Here is a 19,386-nt window from a genome sequence, read left to right as displayed (position 1 = left end):
GAAAGAAAGAAAGAAAGAAAGAAAGAAAGAAAGAAAGAAAGAAAGAAAAGAAAGGAGAAAGAAAAAGAGAAAGAGAGAGGGAAGGAGGGAAGGGAGGAAGGAAGGAAGGAAGAAAGGAAAGAAGGAAGAGGAAGGAAAGAAGGAAGGAAAGAGGGAGGGAGAGAGGGAAAGAAAGTTTTCTGTACTTCTTTCTAATTTTTAACAGCTTTTACTGTCAGGACTCCCCAATGCATCTCACTTACCAACTATGGGATTTGGGGTTAGTCACTTCACTTTCTGAGTTTCTGAGCTATGTTGTCAAAAATGCAAAAGATACCTATCTCTGGGGAGTTATAAGGAAAACATGAATGCTATAAACTTCTATAAATTCAGTAAAATGCCATATGATTCTATAGTATTGATTTGGTATTGATTTGCACTGTCTAAGAAAAATCTATTCCCTACCACTTGAGGTCTTAATAGAGTTTCTTAGTCTCCTTCAGTAGAGATGAGATTTTTTAACAAGGTAAGCTTTTATTTATTTATTTAAAAGATTTTATTTATTTATTTGAAAGAGAGAGAGTACAGAGAGTGAGAGGGAGAAGCAAACTCCCCGCTGAGCAGAGACTCCCCCCACCAATGTGGGGCTCCATCCCAGGACCCTGGGATCATGACCTGAGCCAAAGGCAGACACTTAACCAACTGAGACACCCAGGTGCCCCCCGAGGTAAGCTTTTATTGATTAACAAGGTAAAAAATTGACAAACATGACAAACAACCAAGTACCAAAATGATAAATGTGTAGTTTAATTGCTCCAGATATTCACATACAGGGTAATTGGTACAAATAAAAGAGCTGTAGCTTGAGTTGAGATTTATAGGAATTGACCAGGTAGTAGGGGGAAAAAAGGAGGGGGGGCTTTATAGGTAAATGAATGAATGAATGGATAGCAAAGCTCTGGTGCCCAAATGAGAAACAAACTGGATGCTTCACATAGTTGGAAAAGAAAATGTGAGTGATTACAATGATTGTGTCAAATGGATTCATGAGATCAACTATTGTGGAAGCAGAAGGAACCTTCACAATGGTTTCCACTCTAGTCTCCACCCCATGCCTGACTATTCTCTCTACTTCTCTAGTTTCAAGCAAGTAGATTACCACTGGCATTTAAGAGAGGAAACACTGAAGATTAGAAATTGATCTGCATGGATTGTATAGCCCGTGGAGTGCTGGGATGCAGTTTAGAATTTGTTTCTCCTACCCATCATTGTAATCTTCCCTTCCACTTACCATTCCCTTTCTCTCTACCCCTCAACAACCCACAAGAGAAGCATGGGATTTCCATGTGGAAATTTCCTATTTAACTGACATGCCTGCTACTCCCCAGTGGTGCAACCCTAGGCAAATTACATAGCCTCTCCTCTGCACCTGAAACACACAGGTATGAGAATACCTATCTTTTGTTATAAATGATGGAAATCCAAGTCAAATTAACCTTCAGCTAAGGAGTAATCCATTGACTCATGTAACCCAACAGAGGAAAGACCAAGAGCCACAGAACCTGGATCTCAGAGGCAGCTGGGTCTTCTCCATCACTCACATCTACTTTTCTCTGCATTTCAGCTTCTGTCCTATCAGACTGGTTTTCTCCCAGAGGCTGGAACCTGGGATGTCGGTAGCTTTGGCTCACAATTTTACAGCTTCATCAGCACAATGCTCTTATTTTTTTTTCCTTCCATTTTTTATTTAGAAAAACCCGGGACGGGGCCCCAATTTGCATGGCTGAGGTCAAATGCTCTCCACTGGGCCCAGAGATGAGATAGTCTGATCAGACCATCATAGCAGAAACTGGTAGATACCTATTCCAAATGCACCCCCCTTCTAATTCTGACCTTCTGACAAAGACTGTGTCTCATGACATAGGGTACAAATGTTACACTCTTATCTTCCCAGATCTTCTTAACCAACTGAGCCACCCAGGCGCCCTTCTTCCCAGATCTTCTTGCAGTTGGGGGCATCCATGTAACTCTTTTCTGGGCAAGGATGAGTAAGGAAAGTCTAGTAAAATCCCCTAGAGAAGATGTTTTTCACACATAAAAGGAGAGGCATGAGGGCAGGTGGTGGAAGGGAAGAAGGGAGGAGAAGAGAGATGGGTTGAGAGAGAGAGAGAGAGAGAGAGAGAACTTACTTCTTGCTAGTTTTGTGTCTTGTAAGAGGATGTGATACTCTGAGCTGCTGCAGCCACCTTGAGAACATGAGGGGACATCCATTTATGTGCTGTGTATGGTGGATCAGGAAGGTGAGAATAGCTAGGGACCTTGATAACCTTGATGGACAGCTAGATCATCCCTGGAACTGCCTACGTTCAGATTTCTTGTTAGATGAGAAAATTCTGATTATAAGAGAAAAATAAATCCCCGACGGATAAAGCTTCAATTAGCTTGGGCTGTCTTCCTCTTTTACACTAATTTCTCCTTGACTATCTTTCTTCCCTTGCCACCCACGTGGTACTATAGGCATTAGTAGCCTGCAGAGCCCAAATGGCAGTGTGGACAGGCCAGGGTGCCCTTGGCTTCTTGGGCTGCAGAAGAAGGCAGGAAAGGACAGCCATGCTGCTGCTGATGGGCAGGGTCTCAGGGTACCTGCCAGGGAAACTATAGCATTCTGCCCACTGGCTTGTGCAGCCCATGCTGGTCAAGGCAAGTCCAGAAATGGACATCACTGCTTTTTCCTTTGACACTTGAAAATGTCCTCTGGATGTTCCCCCCTTCCAAGAGAATGGATACAGCTGACATTTCAGTTCGGCTCTTAGGATTTCTTAGATGCCTTATTTAGAGGAACAAGCCCTTTCTGATTTTACTTATCCTTAAGCAAAATGGGGAAATCAAGATGGACCACCACTGACAACCCTGACATGGAGGGAATTTGAAGTGATAGAAGCCAGGTAAGGCTGGGGGCTGAGGGAGGGCATTGGAGGTTTCTTGAAGCCTTGCTTTCATCATCTTTGAAATGGGAAAGAAAAGAAGACCTATTTGGTTATATTTAAAATTAACTTGGGGTGCCTGGCTGGCTCAGTTGGTTGAGCATCTGACTCTTGGTTTCAGCTCAGGTCATGATCTCAGGGTCCTGAGATCAAGCCCCACATTGGGCTCTGCCCTCAGCAGCAAGTCTGCTTGAGATTCTCTTTCTCCATCTTCCTCTGTCCCTCCCTACCCCACGCTCTCTCTTTCTCAAAATAAATAAATAAAATCTCAAAAAAGTAAAGTAAAATTAGCTTAAATTCCAAATACCACAATTTCATTATTTTTAAAAATAAGAAAAATAGTACCTACAGCATAGAATTTCTCTGAGAACTCAACTAAGTACATGGTGAAAAATCTTTTATAAACCTAACTTTTCAATGTTAAGGTTCATAACCATCACTATGACCAAAAAAATAGAATTAAAAAAAAAGATGAGAGCCTTTTATTACCTGTGTAAACATGGCTTGGTTTCCTCATCTATCAGAAAGGGCCTAATCTAAGAAGGCTTTTCAAAAACCTACCTGCTTCCTAGAAAAACCTTTTAAGGTATATTTTATTTGCCCAAAAGTCTATATCCCGTGACTTCTGTATAATTGAAATAAGGGAACTGTAAAAACACTGTTTAAATACAAGGAGTGAGTAATATTTCAGAAGATAACAATAGTATAGAATGGCTGATAAGGGTGCAGATTTAGTTGATCCGTGTCCAGAAAATGAAAAGAAAAGAGTGTGTGTGTGTGTGTGTGTGTGAAAGTTTAAAACACTAGTATCTAAATAACAGGAAGTACTTTTGGCAAACGTTTCTCTTTCACCCTTCTAGTTCTAAATTTGCTCTTTGGTTACTTTTGTTAAAAAGGATCTTTCTCTTTCCTTTCTACCTGACACTGGCGCATAAACACACTGGCTTCATTAGGCCTCCCGTGTGAGTGAGCAGATGAGCCATGTTTTCCGTATGAGAGAATGGTTGTGCGCCCAAGGCTTTGAAATCATGAAAAAAATGACAAAACCCGGAAGACAGGGTTTCAGTGCCTTGGGGGAATAAGGACCATTTTGTTTGTTGTTAGATTGCTATTATTCATAACTAAAGGCCCCATAAACGTGAATTACGGTTGATGAGCCCACCCACAAAAAGTGACCAGCTTTAAACATTGGGGCTAATAACTCAATGACTTCCAGGGTTTTTTCATTGCTTGTTACATTAGCCAACCACTCAGTCTGGGGATAAAAATGTGAGTCCTAGCAGAGGTGTCTGTAGGACTCTTTCATGGTAAAACTAGGTCCCTACGTGTGGAAAATAAATGGTGGTGGTATTTAACATGCTCTAAACCTAATCCACTTTACTTAGAGAGTAAAGGGGAGAGAGAAATTCAAAGACCATCCTTAGAAGAGAAGGAAATGAGCAGAATCCTTGCTAAATGTTAGTTATTAAAGCCGGACAAATTTCCACTATTATTAGATAATGTAATTATTCCCCACACTATATTTAATTATCAGGTGTGCAGATAAACTGACATTTTTATTCCTCTTTTAAATATTGAAAATTAATTGAGGAAAAAAGCATTCTAAAAAAGTGGATAATTAAACAAATATGCTATGAAATAAGGCCATGTGCAATTTTATTTTATGTGTAAATTATATGTAGACCCAAAGGGGCTGCAATCTTATTATACAGTTTGCTCCTCCATTAGCATTTCAATAGAGAGACTTTCCCTCCTGGTCTTGAGGAACATGGTGGAATAGGCAGCACCTGCCAGAGATGCATGCAAAAGACTTTTAAAAGTTTCTCTACTTCTTGGAAAGAGAAAAAAAAGAAATAAAGAAAAGAAAGAAACCCTCCATGTTTATTGTACTTCACAGCTTTCTACCAGCTAAGAAAAGTTAATTCCAGTTCGGGTTGGGGAATTGATTCCACACAGCATTGCAGGATTGCAGAAGTGAGTCATTTCACAGCTGGGAGAGAAGGTGGGACACATTGGGTCTGATGCTCCTATCTGTAGTCCGAGGAGCAAAGATTGGCCTCTGTGTGCCCCCTCCCATCTTTTGCCCGTTATCCGTTTATGAGTTTAGGTAGAAGCACAGAGAATGTACATTGGTCATGATTAAAAATAAGTCACCAACTTCACTGAACAACTAGTATTTGTTGAGCTAGATTGGAGCTAGATTCAACACCTGAGGCACAGATGGATTCTTTTTTTTTAAATTTTTTTATTGTTATGTTAATCACCATATATTACATCATTTGTTTTGGTGTAGTGTTCCATGATTCATTGTTTGTTCATAACACCCAGTGCTCCATGCAGAACGTGCCCTCTTGAATACCCATCACCAGGCTAACCCATCCCCCCGCCCCCCTCCCCTCTAGAACCCTCAGTTTGTTTTTCAGAGTCCGTCGTCTCTCATGGTTCGTCTCCCCCTCTGACTTACTCCCCTTCATTCTTCCTCTCCTGCTATCTTCTTCTTTTTCTTTTTTCTTAAAATATGTTGCATTATTTGTTTCAGAAGTACAGATCTGTGATTCAACAGTCTTGCACAATTCACAGCGCTCACCATAGCACATACCCTCCCCAATGTCTATCACCCAGCCACCCCATCCCTCCCACCCCCAACCACTCCAGTAACACTCAGTTTGTTCCTGAGATTAAGATTTCCTCATATCAGTGAGGTCATGTGATACATGTCTTTCTCTGATTGACTTATTTCACTCAGCATAACACCCTCCAGTTCTATCCACATCGTTGCAAATGGCAAGATCTCATTCCTTTTGATGGCTGCATAATATTCCATTGTGTATATATACCACATCTTCTTCATCCATTCATCTGTCGAAGGACATCTTGGCTCTTTCCACAGTTTGGCTATTGTGGACATTGCTGCTCTAAACATTGGGGTGCACGTACCCCTTCGGGTCCCGACATTTGTATCTTTGGGGTAAATACCCAGGAGGGCAATTGCTGGATCGAATGGTAGCTCTAATTTCAACTGTTTGAGGAACCTCCATACTGTTTTCCAGAGTGGTTGCACCAGCTTGCATTCCCACCAACAGTGTAGGAGGGTTCCCCTTTCTCCACATCCCCGCCAACATCTGTCGTTCCCTGACTTGTTAATTTTAGCCATTCTGACTGGTGTGAGGTGGTATCTCATTGAGGTTTTGATTTGGATTTCCCTGATGCCGAGCGATGTTGAGCACTTTTTCATGTGGGCACAGATGGATTCTTACCATAGAAAGTGCCCATGACCTCCAGACTCAGACGACTGCTTTCATTTCCTTTGATTGCTCCTCCCTCCAACCCTTGCAGGAGCTGTTTCCACCAACAATGCTCTCTTTTGAGCCTTTGAAGGTTCCCGAGTCTCAGATTTTTGCTTTTACGTGCAAATATTATTAAGGAGGGTCACAATTAAAAATCCCCTGGTGCCTGAGTGGGGATTTAGTTGAGAAGAGGGATAAGAATGGACTACCCATCTGCCATGGCTGGGAACTTCTCAGTATTAGGTATTGCCCAAAGTTAAAATTGCTTAGTGACAAGGCTGGTGCTAGAATTAAAGACCGTCCCCTCATCTGGTCAGTGTGATTTGTTTGTTTGTGCTTTTCTCCAGAAAACCACTTTGCCTTGCACCACTGTCTATGTTTGATTAAGTAATATGACCTCTGTATGGAAGGAAGGAAATTTCCCAAAGCTTTAGCACTTACTAATGCCACATAAAATATTCCAAATCAACCCTGAGATTCATTTTAATTCAAGCTATGTTATTTTATATTCACCCTTAGTAATATTGTTTAAAGGAAGCTCTTAGTTTCTCTCTGGTCGTGCTGTCAGGACTCGGGATGAGTCAAGAGAACAAGGTCGAGAGGCTCTGGATGGAGCTGGAATTTTGCCCAGGGAGCAGAGAATGAGACTTTCCAGGTCAGAAGGAGGCAGCTATAAACTGACAGTGGATTTGTGCTGAAGACAAGGAGGGAAGCTCAAGTGGGCTTGAGATTTATCAGGATACTTGTAAGCAGGAAGGGCACAAAGATCAAAGCCAAATGGACACACATCACAAAGAAGATGTGTGGATTTGACTGGGACAAGGAAGGGACTCAGGGTCAGGAATTGTGAAGATGTATCCATTCCTGTCTCCAAGTACGATGGGGTATGGGTTGGGGATGGAAACGGTGGCTTCATTGACCAGCAGACAGTTTCAACTACCCCGGTAGGTGGTCCACAGCTAGAAAAAAGAAAGCGTCTGAGCTTAAAATTGAGAGACCTGAATTGGTTACATTTAGGTCCCTTGGCTTCGCTGGACCATAGTGTCCCTTAAAGAGATGTAAATAGCAAGAGTATAGTTCGGTAGGAAATAGCAAGTCAAGGCAATTGTAAAGGAATTGAGTTTCATACACTTCAAGACAGCTATAAGCACTCTCATAAAAGAGCAGGCTTCTACTACATTTCCTATGGAGTTATTCAGACGGGAGACCTGCTTTGAAATTTCTCTGCAAATTATTGGAACCCTAATGCACAGCTTGAACCCCAAAGCAGCAGATGTTTTGAAATAGTGTAAATGCACAAAGAATGACTTTCAAGAATCCAATAAGATGCTGGGAGAGAGGTGAAGGAAGAATAGCACAACTAAAAAAGCAAACAACACACGTTATTCAGGTATAACCATCGTTTATATGCTCAGGTTAAAAAACACGGCACCCATTTTCATTACTGAGCTTATATCAGATCCTTTTGCTAATTTTCCCATAATTTAACATTCAATTTATTTTACTGCCCACATCACAGATAATTCATGGGTAGAGTCTTGAAAATTTGATATGATTCATTTCATTCCCAAGTAACATAAGGACTCCTGCCTAATTTTCCCATATTTTTACATTCAATTTATTTTACTATCCACATCACAGATAGTGGTGGGTAGAACCTTGAAAAATCAATTTGATTTTAAAGGTAGTGAACATGAAATTAGAAATGAACAGCAATATAGTTACACATTCATTCAACAAACACTTATGGAATGGAATATTGCTCTTGTTCCCCACAACACAGTATTGTAGGGATTAGACATGAATTTGACATTGACTTCATTGAGGAGCCTGTACTTTGGTGGGGATGATGAAACATATATAAAAAGAGAATATGGATGTGAAAAAAAATGTATCTGAAACCTTTGATGTGTCAGGCACTTTTAACATTTAATCTTCAGGAGACCTGTAAAAGACCGATATTATCATGACCATTTTACAGACGAGAACACCAAGTTTATGTAGGTTCATTAAGTACCCAGTGTCACATAAAGTGACAAAGCCATGATTTAAACCGGTGTGATGCAAGGTCCACAGTCTTTTCATTATACCATGCTACTTTTTAATGAATTACTGACCAAATTAGAAATTGATCGATGGGGAAGACAAAGGTAAATACCTGGGGAAGTCCGGGGTCACAGGGCAGGCGCAGGAGAAACAGCGTCCAGTGGGATCAGCAGGAAAGCACAGAGGAGAGGGCATCTGTATCTGAGCTGGGCTTTGAGAGATGGCAGATTGGGCTGGGTGTGCGTTTGCCCATGCGTGTGTCAGCCTATGCAAGCATGGGCTGTGGGTACACGTGTGTGACCGAGTCCTTCATTACCCAAACTGGACCAACATTTGGCTCTTTCCATAGACAAGTGTTTATCACATTACACAGTGTCTTCCTGGAGCTTGTCCAAACAGTCTAGATGCCCTTTATCTTCTTTGACAGATAGGAAATAATTTAGGAAAATAGCTACAAAGATGAGCAATGTTGGAAGGAAAAGCAAATGTCTTTATAAAGTGAAAATACCTCCGTGCTCCTTATCTGGGCAATGAATTTTGACAATGGTTTGAAGTGCAAACCACTCTGAGAAATCATTTGGGTCACGGTGAACAAAAGAGTTGTAGCCTGCAGATTACTACAAAAATACAGATGATGGTGGTGAAACCCAAGGTGTTTTAGAGCTGGGGAAGGCTTTGACCACAACTCTTAATTTCTGGAAGAGAAACAGAAAGATGAATGGACTTCTTCTTGGACATACAGCAAGTAGGCCAGGCTATTGTGACAAGAAGCCGGCAATCTCAATAATTCCATTATTATAGATGACCAAAAAGTCTTCAGATGATATTTAGGAATAGGGAAAGCAGAGTCAAAATATCCATCAATATTGGAAGGAATTTGATTTGACTATTTGCTTTAGGAACTGTGGCCTTTCTTGATCTCAGTGTTCCCGTTTGTAAGAATAAGAGATTGGGCAAAACAATATAAAAATCCTTTCCATTAAAAAAAAAATTTGGAATCTATGACCACTTAGTAGCAAGCTAACAAGGTGGTAACTATGGGAGAATTTTTTAATTCCAAAATATTATGGTCTTGATTTACTTGGAGTAATGATTTAACAGAGGAAATAATCTCATGGCAGTGCGGAAACCACACACATTTGAGTTCTGAATGAATTAGAAACAATTTCCAAAATGTGTGACAGTACTGGTGTGTATGTGTGTGTGTGTGTGTGTGTGTGTGAGTGCTATGCAATCATGACTAACAGGTAAGTTAGATCATAGCATTGTCTTTAATTATAGGAGGAGTCCATGAAGCTTACAGCTAAGTCAAAGTTTCCTACAAAGTAAATTGGGTCACCCCTCCTTTGTATCTAAGTAGCCAGCACCACAATAATAATGCTAGCAGGATGATGGCTAACATCCAGCCACTGTGCATTCTGCCAGATATCCTCTGCCTACCACTTTGCACACATCATAACCTGTAGCCTCCAACACAAGCTTAAGAAATAGGTGGTGTCCTCAATGCTCCTTAGCAAAGAGGTACAGACAGGTTCAGTAATAGTCCCTGCCTGAGTCATAAAGGCCTTAATCTCACAGTCCCTGCCTTACTCTAGTCTCAACAACCACACACCATCGTGCTGCCTCCAGAGATGAGTAAGAGACACAATAACTCATCAAAAAGCAGTTAGGTCTACATATTCATTGATAATGATGAGTATCATTATCTGAACAGAGATCCCCAAATGGCTGACCAGGAGTACTGTTTTGTGTGGGTTCACACAAAACATTTTGGTTGACCTTCAAAATATGGTTTGACCTTTTTTTTTTTTTTAAGATTTTATTTACTTATTTGACAGAGACACAGTGAGAGAGGGAACACAAGCAGGGGGAGATGGGAGAGGGAGAAGCAGGCTTCCTGCGGAGCAGAGAGCCCGATGCGGGGCTCGATCCCAGGACCCTGGGATCACGACCTGAGCTGAAGGCAGACGCTTAATGACTGAGCCACCCAGGTGCCCCTGGTTTTACCTTTCATAGGAGCCTAAATTGGAAAAGCCATGTTGCCTGGAATCCTCTAGATTCCTAACATCATGTTGATAGGAACTGGGTAGCTAATGGCTGCCTCCTTTTGAGCTGGAATGGATTCATAACTTTGCCCCAAGTCCCACCTGACCCAAGGCTTCATTGGTGTTACCTGTCTAGCCTATGGGCCATTGGATTTCTACCTCCTGTCATGAAAAGTTCTAGATCTTATTCCTCAAACCCTAACATAGATAGATAGATGATAGATAGATAGATAGATGATAGATAGATAGATAGATAGATAGATAGATAGACAGACAGATGGGACAGACAACAAACCAACCATCTTTATTAGTGTCTTAGCTTGGATTTCTGTAGATGAGTCACACTGCTCTGATTTGCCTGGGAAATAAGACTTTAATATCCTGGTGTGTACACTCTGTCATTATTGAAATGTCACCTAGATTAAAAAAAAATTCTGCTCTTGCCATTTTCTTACCTTGCTATTTAAGTTTTATTCTTATCTCCTTCTAGGAAAGCATGTGGTGAACGTGAAAAACAATAATCATGTCACTTGGATGACAACTTGACTCAAGAATGATTAATACCCCAAGCATGCTCACTCTCCATTCTCCATAGAGTGATGCTCCCCCACTTTGGATCCCTTGGGCACGTCAATCCCCCCGGTAGGAAAGCAGCCCCCGAAATCGATGAGAAGATCACTTATGTTTCTGTTGCAGGTTGGTAGCTTGCATATTTCAGTGCAGGGGGGAGAGAGGAGGGAAGACATTGTGAAGCCCACAGATTTTAGCAGTAACTAAATATGTGTGTTTATCTGTGATTCCCCCAGCTTCCTTCCCTCTACAAAGGATAAAAATGCATTACTCACTTTTCCAACTAAATAAAGCTACTCTAGGAAAAATATATGTTGAGATACTGAAAGAAGCCAATGTTCTATTTCTGAATGTTAACACCAAAAATTGAGAGAAAGAAGGAGAAGAAAAGACAAGAATGCTACCAGGCATCATTACACCCTCCCCTACAGCCTTGTAATGGATACTGCCCTATCAGGGAACAGCAATTAATAACCTACCCCTAATAGGGGCACACGCAAGATAGCAAACACGGGGCAGAGCTTCTGGGACGTCAAGCCTGAGTCTGGAGTCATAGTAATGCGAGGTTGAGAGAACTCTTGCCTTGGCTTTTTGTCCCCCTGCCTTCCCTCCGTCCCTCTCTCCCTCTCCCCCTTCCTTCCTTCCTTCCCTCGCCCCTTCCTTTATTCCTTCCTTCCCTTCTTCCAACCCATCTCCTTTTCTTCCTTTCTAGAAGATGAACACTCTTTGGTCTTTAAATTTGTGGCTGCTTTTTCTCCAGTCCAGGAAAATTGTAGGATTGCCTGGGGCTCTCTGGGACAGAAAGAGATAATGTTGACTTTAACGAACAGATGGGATCCGGAGGAAAAAAAATCTATCAGGGTTTTAAGCGTAAGAGTTTGATAGGGAATTTGCCTGTGGGGTGTCTGGGAACCTGGACAGGGGAACATGTTCCGACCTTATAGGAAGTTGGGGGAGGGGTGTCTCAGCCTTCAGGAATGATCTGGCTTGGGAATGGGCTCAAATGTGAAGTGCCATATATATATATATATATATAGGTATACATACCTATATATATATGTATATGTGTCTATTATATATGTATATATACTATAGCCTTCAGCATATTATTTAAATAAAACAATCCCATTTGCAGAAAGGAGTTATACTATAGGACTCAGGAGCGGAGATAAGAAAATTCTAACTGAATATAAATACTGATAGCACTCTTGCCCTCTCCTTCAGGGAGATAAAGAATTAAAGTCTTTTTGCAAATGGTATTGATTATAGATGGACACAGATATAGATAGCTTTTTTTCACTATTATTGTTTCTAGCACCGTTGCTCCCTTGCTAGCCGTCTGAAGACAGCAGAAGCTGGTGTAAGCTGTCCTATAGCCTCAGTTCCCTCCTCTGTAAAATTGGGATAATGACCTACACTTGCAGGGTATTTGAGTATTAAGGCGTTAGGGAGGCCCGAGCCTGCCCCAAACCACCCAGCCCATGGCCAGCTTTTTGCCTGGCTCTCAACAGCCCTTAGAGCAACTTGGCGACAATGTCACTGCCTTTAGTTTCCCAGTTGCAAGCTCCGTGCCTAGCACATATTAAATGCTTGGTGTATACTTGTTTAATGTAGCTTGAATGGAACTCTGCCTTTGAACTCCATCCGCGGACTTCCAGAAAGACCCCATTTACTGACAGCTGATCGGCCAAAGGGTGTCTGCTTGGGCTGAGGGTCTCTATTACTTATTGAGACATTCCTGGGAGAGTCCTCCTAGTCTTCCCAGGAGATCTGTAAAAGGCAGTTAAAATGTTTCCAGACACAGTGTCATCTTGAGAACATTTTCTGAGCTAGCGGGCGAGGAAGTGGATTCCTCCGCAGCAGTGCCTTCTCTCCTACCCCATCACACACAGCAAGCATGCTTTTGGATCTTGTGGCTTTGAGAAAACCAAGTAGGTCAAACTCAGCACCGGCTTAAGGGGGCCTGGTCTGATAGTCACCCACATGGCGCTGACAAATAAAGGGCTTCCAGAGTCAAAATTACTCAGAACTCCTTTCTCTAGAATTCTTGGGTTTTGGCAATTATATTGCTCATTTTCCATTCTTCGTTGAATCAATCAGCAGCCTCTTTTGTGTGCCTGCTGCATGCCATGCACTATGCCACATAGCTTTCTCCCCTGAAACCACAAGTATTTTACATCATCACTGTTGATAAAATCAACAACTTTCTAGAATGAACTGTATCTTCTCTGTCTTATGCCTTTTGAAAGTGAGCTCCCTGAACACCATCCCACCTTTATCCACGATTCAGGAATATCCCTAGGAATGCAGTAAAATCTCTTGGGACCTTGGGTTGTCCTGTTTGCTGAACGACAAGCACCACACTCCTTCCTTTTTAAATCTGATTTTCATAATTTTCTGCCCTTTCCACTTCCTGGCATGCCTTATGACCACCGGGGTTCCCACCTGCAGAAATATACTGTTCCAGAGTCTCTTTTCTATTTGTTTTTGGTTTTGTTTTGGTTTTCCTTCTGGGTTTAGGAGTGAGAAAACCAAAAAGGGAAGAGTTATATGTATCATCAAAAACATATCAGTGGACTACAGCTGGAATTCTTAATTTGGAGACCTAGTAGTTGTGTGACTGGGAAAATCACCTCAACCCTCTGGCCTTCACTGTATTCATTTTATTGGGGGAAATTAATCTAACCCACTCTCTAGCATTGTTGGAGAGATTAGCCATACTGCTCACAGTGCTCCAGCCCAGTGACTGAAATTCCACTGCTGTTTTACTTCACAGGGTCCTGCCTCCCCTCTGCATCTTGCAGCATCTGTCTCGGACGCCAAGGTTCATCTTCTGCTTTCTGTACCTTGGATAATAACAAATTAGAGGTGAGTTACTGAAATCATGCATTTTATGTCTGTTACCTTCTTTAACCCCCACAGCGATGCAGTGAGGTTTGCAGATAAGAGCACCAGAGCTCAGGAGTTTAAGTGGCTTGTTGAGATCACATAGCTAGCAAGTGACTCAATCCCATGTTTCTGACACCCAAACTATGAATCAGTTCACTGCACTGGACTTTCCTTCCAGGGATAAGACAGGTTTGCAGAGAGCAGAGTAATGGATCATAGAGGTATAACTCCACCAACCCCAGAAGGCAGTTAGCTCCTTGGGACATCGACTATCTTTGGCATACTGTCACATCAGAGAAAATCAAAGGTTCCAGTGTGGAGATAGGATAGAATTTTTTTCTCCTTTCTATCTCGGAGCTGAGTGCTTGGGGACCAGGATCTGCTTTGGCTTCAGGAATCTAGCTCACTGTCTTGCCACAGAGTGCCAGGGATGGTGCATCAAAGAGATGCTGGCCTGATCAGGTGAGAATTTATGTAAGCTGAAACCATTAGGTGGCTTAATTAAATCAGGGCAGTTAACTCATTAGCCTTCTGCTCCTGGGACTAATAAATTTGAACCTGGTGCTGCTAATCACAAAAGAAGTCAGGTTAAGCATTTCTCCCCTTACCGGAGAGATGAGAGGGAACGGGAGAAAGGGAGAAACAACCAGAGGGAGGACGACTGGCAACATTAGGAGGCTGTGCTGGGAATTCCGAGCCTTAACTGGGACTCAGGGTTACATGGGGCACAATGATGACTTTGGTGTCTAAAAGAAACCCCAGGATGTCACTTGCTCATCTCCCATGGGTGACCACATCCAAGCCAACACAGAAACCCTTCTCTGTTGAGTAACATCTTGCCATGGCATTTGGTAATGCACTTAGTGTCCCATGGCTATGGTACTGGGAGGGAAGCCTCTTTGGCTAAGCTTTGTCTCTCTGCTTACAAGTGAAGTGTATGCATTGCCTTCCCACTGCTCAGGCTCACTTACCGTACTCTCTGGGCTTCTGACATGAACGGGATTTCACCAGTATCTTGCCAGTAAGACCCAAATAGCTCGTGACTTGTGTCTCATCCTTTGATCCCAAACATAGCAGCTGGATCCATCTTGTGTAAATAAAGATCGCAACATCATCTCTCAGCCTGAAATCCTTCAGCAGCTTCCCATTACCTTCAAGATCGAGTTCATTTATGTGCCCAAACAAGTCTCCTGTTAAGTTTCACCTCTCACCACACCATCTCTGCTCCTCCTCTCCCAGCAAGGATACCGTGCTTATAAACAGTATGAAGAGATTTGCATTTTCTCAAACATTTCACACTTTTCCACAAGGCTAGGTCTTGGCATATTCTGTTTTGTTTAGAATTCTTTTTCTTTTCGGTTGGGGAGAGCCCTTCACATCTATCGTTTGGTGGCTCAGACGTCAACCTTCTCCATCAAGTTCTCTTTGACATCTTCAGGCTCCAAAATCCATGCCTTATTTGGGCTTCTTCTGCATGCTTCATAAAATCATTCCTCACTCCTGAGCACTGACCTCTTTACATATTTGTCTTCCCCTGTAGACTCTCAACTCCTTGAGGTCAATAACCACATATTAATAATTATAATAAGCAGTTAAGTGTGCTATGTTTGAGTAGCCCTGAGTGGTGCCCACAGCTTTTCAGGAGGTGCCACACTAGCTGGCATTCTGTCACCCCAAATGGAGACTGAGCTGATAGCCAGAGCACACATGGGGTCCACACAGGCCATTAAAGAGAAGAGAGCAGCAAAGAGAAGCTGGCATGGGGGAGGAGATCTGGGGTGAGGACAGAAGCTTCAAAGCAGGGGTTTATGGTGGTTTAACACATGACATTTAATGAAAAGCATTTCTATAAAATCTTCCCATGACATTTTCAGTAAAATAGCCATTTCTTTTTAATGTATGATAAACTGGCTCTGCTGAGGAGAATGTGACAAGCTTTTTCATATGACTTTAAGGTCTACCTTGGGATGCCCACCACATCTGTATTACTCTTACCGCGGTGGCCATAATGGCTCAGCTTTTGTTAGCATTCCTCGTGTGCAGTCCCTGCTAGGCACTTTCCTTGCATAGTTTCACTTAATATCCACAACAGCCCCAGGGGGAAGTATTCTGATTAATATAACTCTTATGTGAGAAAAATGGAACGAGGCAGAATAAAAGATGTTCCCAGAGTCACATGCTAAGTGGGGTATCGGGACTTGAACCCAGTGAGAGGAGTACCCATTCCGTTACACTGTCCTCCCAGTTCCTTCTCTGGCACAGGGCCCTGGTGCAATGGCTCTCCCAGCAGCCATAGCCCAAGGATGGCAGGAGAAGTGGTTATGGGCTGTCAGGGGGTGGAACAGAGATGAGGAGGACCTGCCAAGAGTCCGGGAAGCTTCTGGATGCATTAGAGGTGTGTTCCTGTTTCCTGGTAGAACCAGGATTTAACAAAGCTCCTGTTGAGATTTCTGATGCTGCAATAACAACCTGCTGGGGTTTTCATAATTTTCCTCTTTTCCTCTTTTCAGAGAGTGTAGAGAAAATGACCGGGATCCTTCTCCGTGAATGCCCGAGACCCCAGAGCAGTCCAAGTGAAAGAGAGAAGTGGAGGGAAGAGGCCATGTTTGAAATGTATTTTTGTTCTAGTCTAATAGGATGAAAGGCAGCCTGTAAGGGTTTTCTTTGTGAAGCCAGGAAGTAGCACAGAGCAGAAGTTATCTACTTGGTAACATAGTCATTTGTAACAATGTAGCAGATAAGATCTGTTCTGTATAGACACACTTCAGTGTTCCACTATCTTTCTTTCTGTGGAGTAAGAAGCGAAGGGCCCTTCACCATTGCTCACAAACCAGTGGGCTTGGTCACAGGCCTGGCCTCATCCTTTGACTCTGGGGCCTCCTGCAAGCATGGCCCTTGATACCGTATGCGAGATACTTGACCTCCATCTACACATGAGCACTCTTAGGTTCAACTCTTGAGTGGTTGTCAGGGTTACTGGAGAGGACACATGGATGTGCGTTTAGGAGACCATCACTCAGTCCAAACCTTTCATTTTGCAGGTGCTGATTTAAGCCCTGCACCAAGGGCAGGTGGACACCCCTGAGATCTCATGGCACTCCATGCTGGTCCCAGGGCCACCAGAACAGAAGCCCTTCTCCTCTAACCTGTGACCATCACTCCTAAGGTCTGTGTCTTGCCATCGAAGACACTTTTCCACATTTCCTCAAAGCCAATTACACACCAGACACGGGACCACACACACAAAAAATCGCCTCTGAATCCATCACCAGCCACAGGTGGCTGTGGGACAACAGCAATGTAACCAGTCCGAACTGAAATGGGTTGTTAGTATAAGATGTACACTGGAGTTTGAACACTAAGCATAGAGACAAGAAAGGGAAATATCTCATTAATAATTCCAGATTAATGGAGGGCGTCTGGGTGGCTCAGTCGGTTGAGCGTCCCACTCTTGATTTCAGCTCAGGTCATGATCTCAGGCTGTGAGATCGAGGCCCATGACAATCAAGCCCAGTGTGGAACCTGCTTAAGATTCTCTCTCTCCTTCTGCCCCTTACCTAGCCCCCTCTCTAAAAAAATGAATAAAACAATTCTGTATGGTTTATGGATTGAAATAATATTTTGCATAAACTGGGTTAAATAAAATACATCATTAGACAATTTACTTGCTGCATTTTATGTTCTTTTACTATGTGGTGATCAGAAAATTTTAACTTACATATGGGTCCCTCAGTATCTTTTTATCAGACAGCCTTGCTGTAGCTCATCTTTTCTTAATCTCTCTCTCTTTGCTCTATTATCAGGAAAGATACTCCATCTCTTCTCTTCCTTCTGCCCCTGTTCTCACTGTCTCAATTACTCCCATCCAGGGTCCTGTCGTGATAGTACTAATAGTTTGCCGAATGATAGAGGCCGTTGGTGAAACTCTACATTCTCTGTGGCTCCCTTCCTTACAAAACACATCCCTGCAGTTTCTTGCTCCAATCGATCTCTGCTAGTGCTGTCAGGCCATCTCCACAGCCCATCCACTGTGGGGGCAGAGAGGATATTACTCCTGCGTTGAGTGGGCATCCCAAGGCCAAATTCAGTGGGCGAAAGGTCACACTCTAAAGCCAGACCCATTCTATTCCCTCCAACCCTTCTGAGGAAGGAAATACCCTGCGTCTCTCTACTTCACCAATTTTTTCTTAAACATACAAAAAGCTGTACATAATAATTGCATACAACTTGATGACTTTGGAGATAAATATGCACCTGTGAAACCATTACCACAATCTGTTCCATAAGCCTATCCATCACCTCCAAAGGTTTCCTCTTGCCCTCTTATTTATTACTATTATTACTACCATTTATGCTAAGAACACTTAACATAAGATCTACACTCTTAGCAGATTTTTAAGCATACAATAGAGTACTAATAACTATAGATACTATGCAGTACAAGAGATCTCTAGGATTTATTCATTTTGCATAACTGAAACTTTGTGCCCGTTGACTAACACCTTCCTGTTTCCTCCTCCCCCGGCCTCTGGCAACTACCATTCCACTCTCTGCTTTTATGAGTTTGATTATCTTAGATTTATCATACAAGTAGTGTTTGTTTTTATGGAAAACAGAATGGAGTTTCCTCAAAAAACTAAAAATAGAACTGACATATGATATAGCAATCCCACTTCTGGTTCTATGTCCAAATAAATTAAAATTAGGCTCTCAAGAGGCAGAGCAAGATGGCGGAGGAGCAGGAGACCTGGATTTCGTCTGGTCTCAGGAATTCAGCTGCATAGGGATCAAACCATTCTGAACACCTACGAACTCAACAGGAGACTGAAGAAGAGAGTAGCAACAACTCTCTGAACAGAGAAGCGACCACTTACTGGAAGGTAGGACGTGCGGAGAAGTGAATCCGAGGCGATATTCGGGAGGATAGACGGCGGGGGAGGGGCCTCCGCCGGCCGCTTCTGGCAAGTGCTAGAGCCGCGGAGCACAAAATCGGACCTTTTAGAAGTCGGCTCCGCGGAGGGACGTCGCTGCAGTGGCTAAGCGGGGGGTGGAACCCTCGCGGGACAGTGTGGACACAGGACCCTTGGGGGTCACAGAAAGACCGGGGGTGCCTGAGTGTGGCAGAGCTCCCAGGGATCGGAGCGGGGAAGCTGGCTGCGGAGACGGAGCCGAGGCGCGGGCTCTCAGCTCGGGGTTGCCATAAACTGTGATCCGTGGCCCAGTTGGGCCACTGCTCCTCCAGCAGGGACCCAACAAGCGGCAGAGCCGGGGACACTCCCCTTCCTCCCCCGGGGAGGAGCGGTGCGGGAGCGCACTGCAGGGATCTGCTGGGTTTGGAGACTCCACACGGGGTCGGGGGCCAGAGATACAAACGCTCAGTCACAGGCCGGGTGAGCACGGAGTGCGGCCAGAGACCGGGGACACGGGAGTGACTGCTTTTCTCTGGGGGCGCACTGAGGAGCGGGGTCCCGAGTTCTCAGCTCCTCCGGGTGGAGATTGGGAGGCCACCATTTTGACCCTGTTCCTCCAAAGCTGTACCGAGAGCTTGCAGGGAACAAAAGCTCCTGAGAGCAAACCCGAGCAGCT

This window comes from Callorhinus ursinus, unplaced genomic scaffold, assembly GCF_003265705.2.
Source record: "Callorhinus ursinus isolate GAN/ISIS: 27379988/994484 unplaced genomic scaffold, GSC_fseal_2.0 scaffold8, whole genome shotgun sequence".
Classification (NCBI taxonomy): Eukaryota; Metazoa; Chordata; class Mammalia; order Carnivora; family Otariidae; genus Callorhinus; species Callorhinus ursinus.
Note: the sequence above shows the minus strand (reverse complement) of the source record.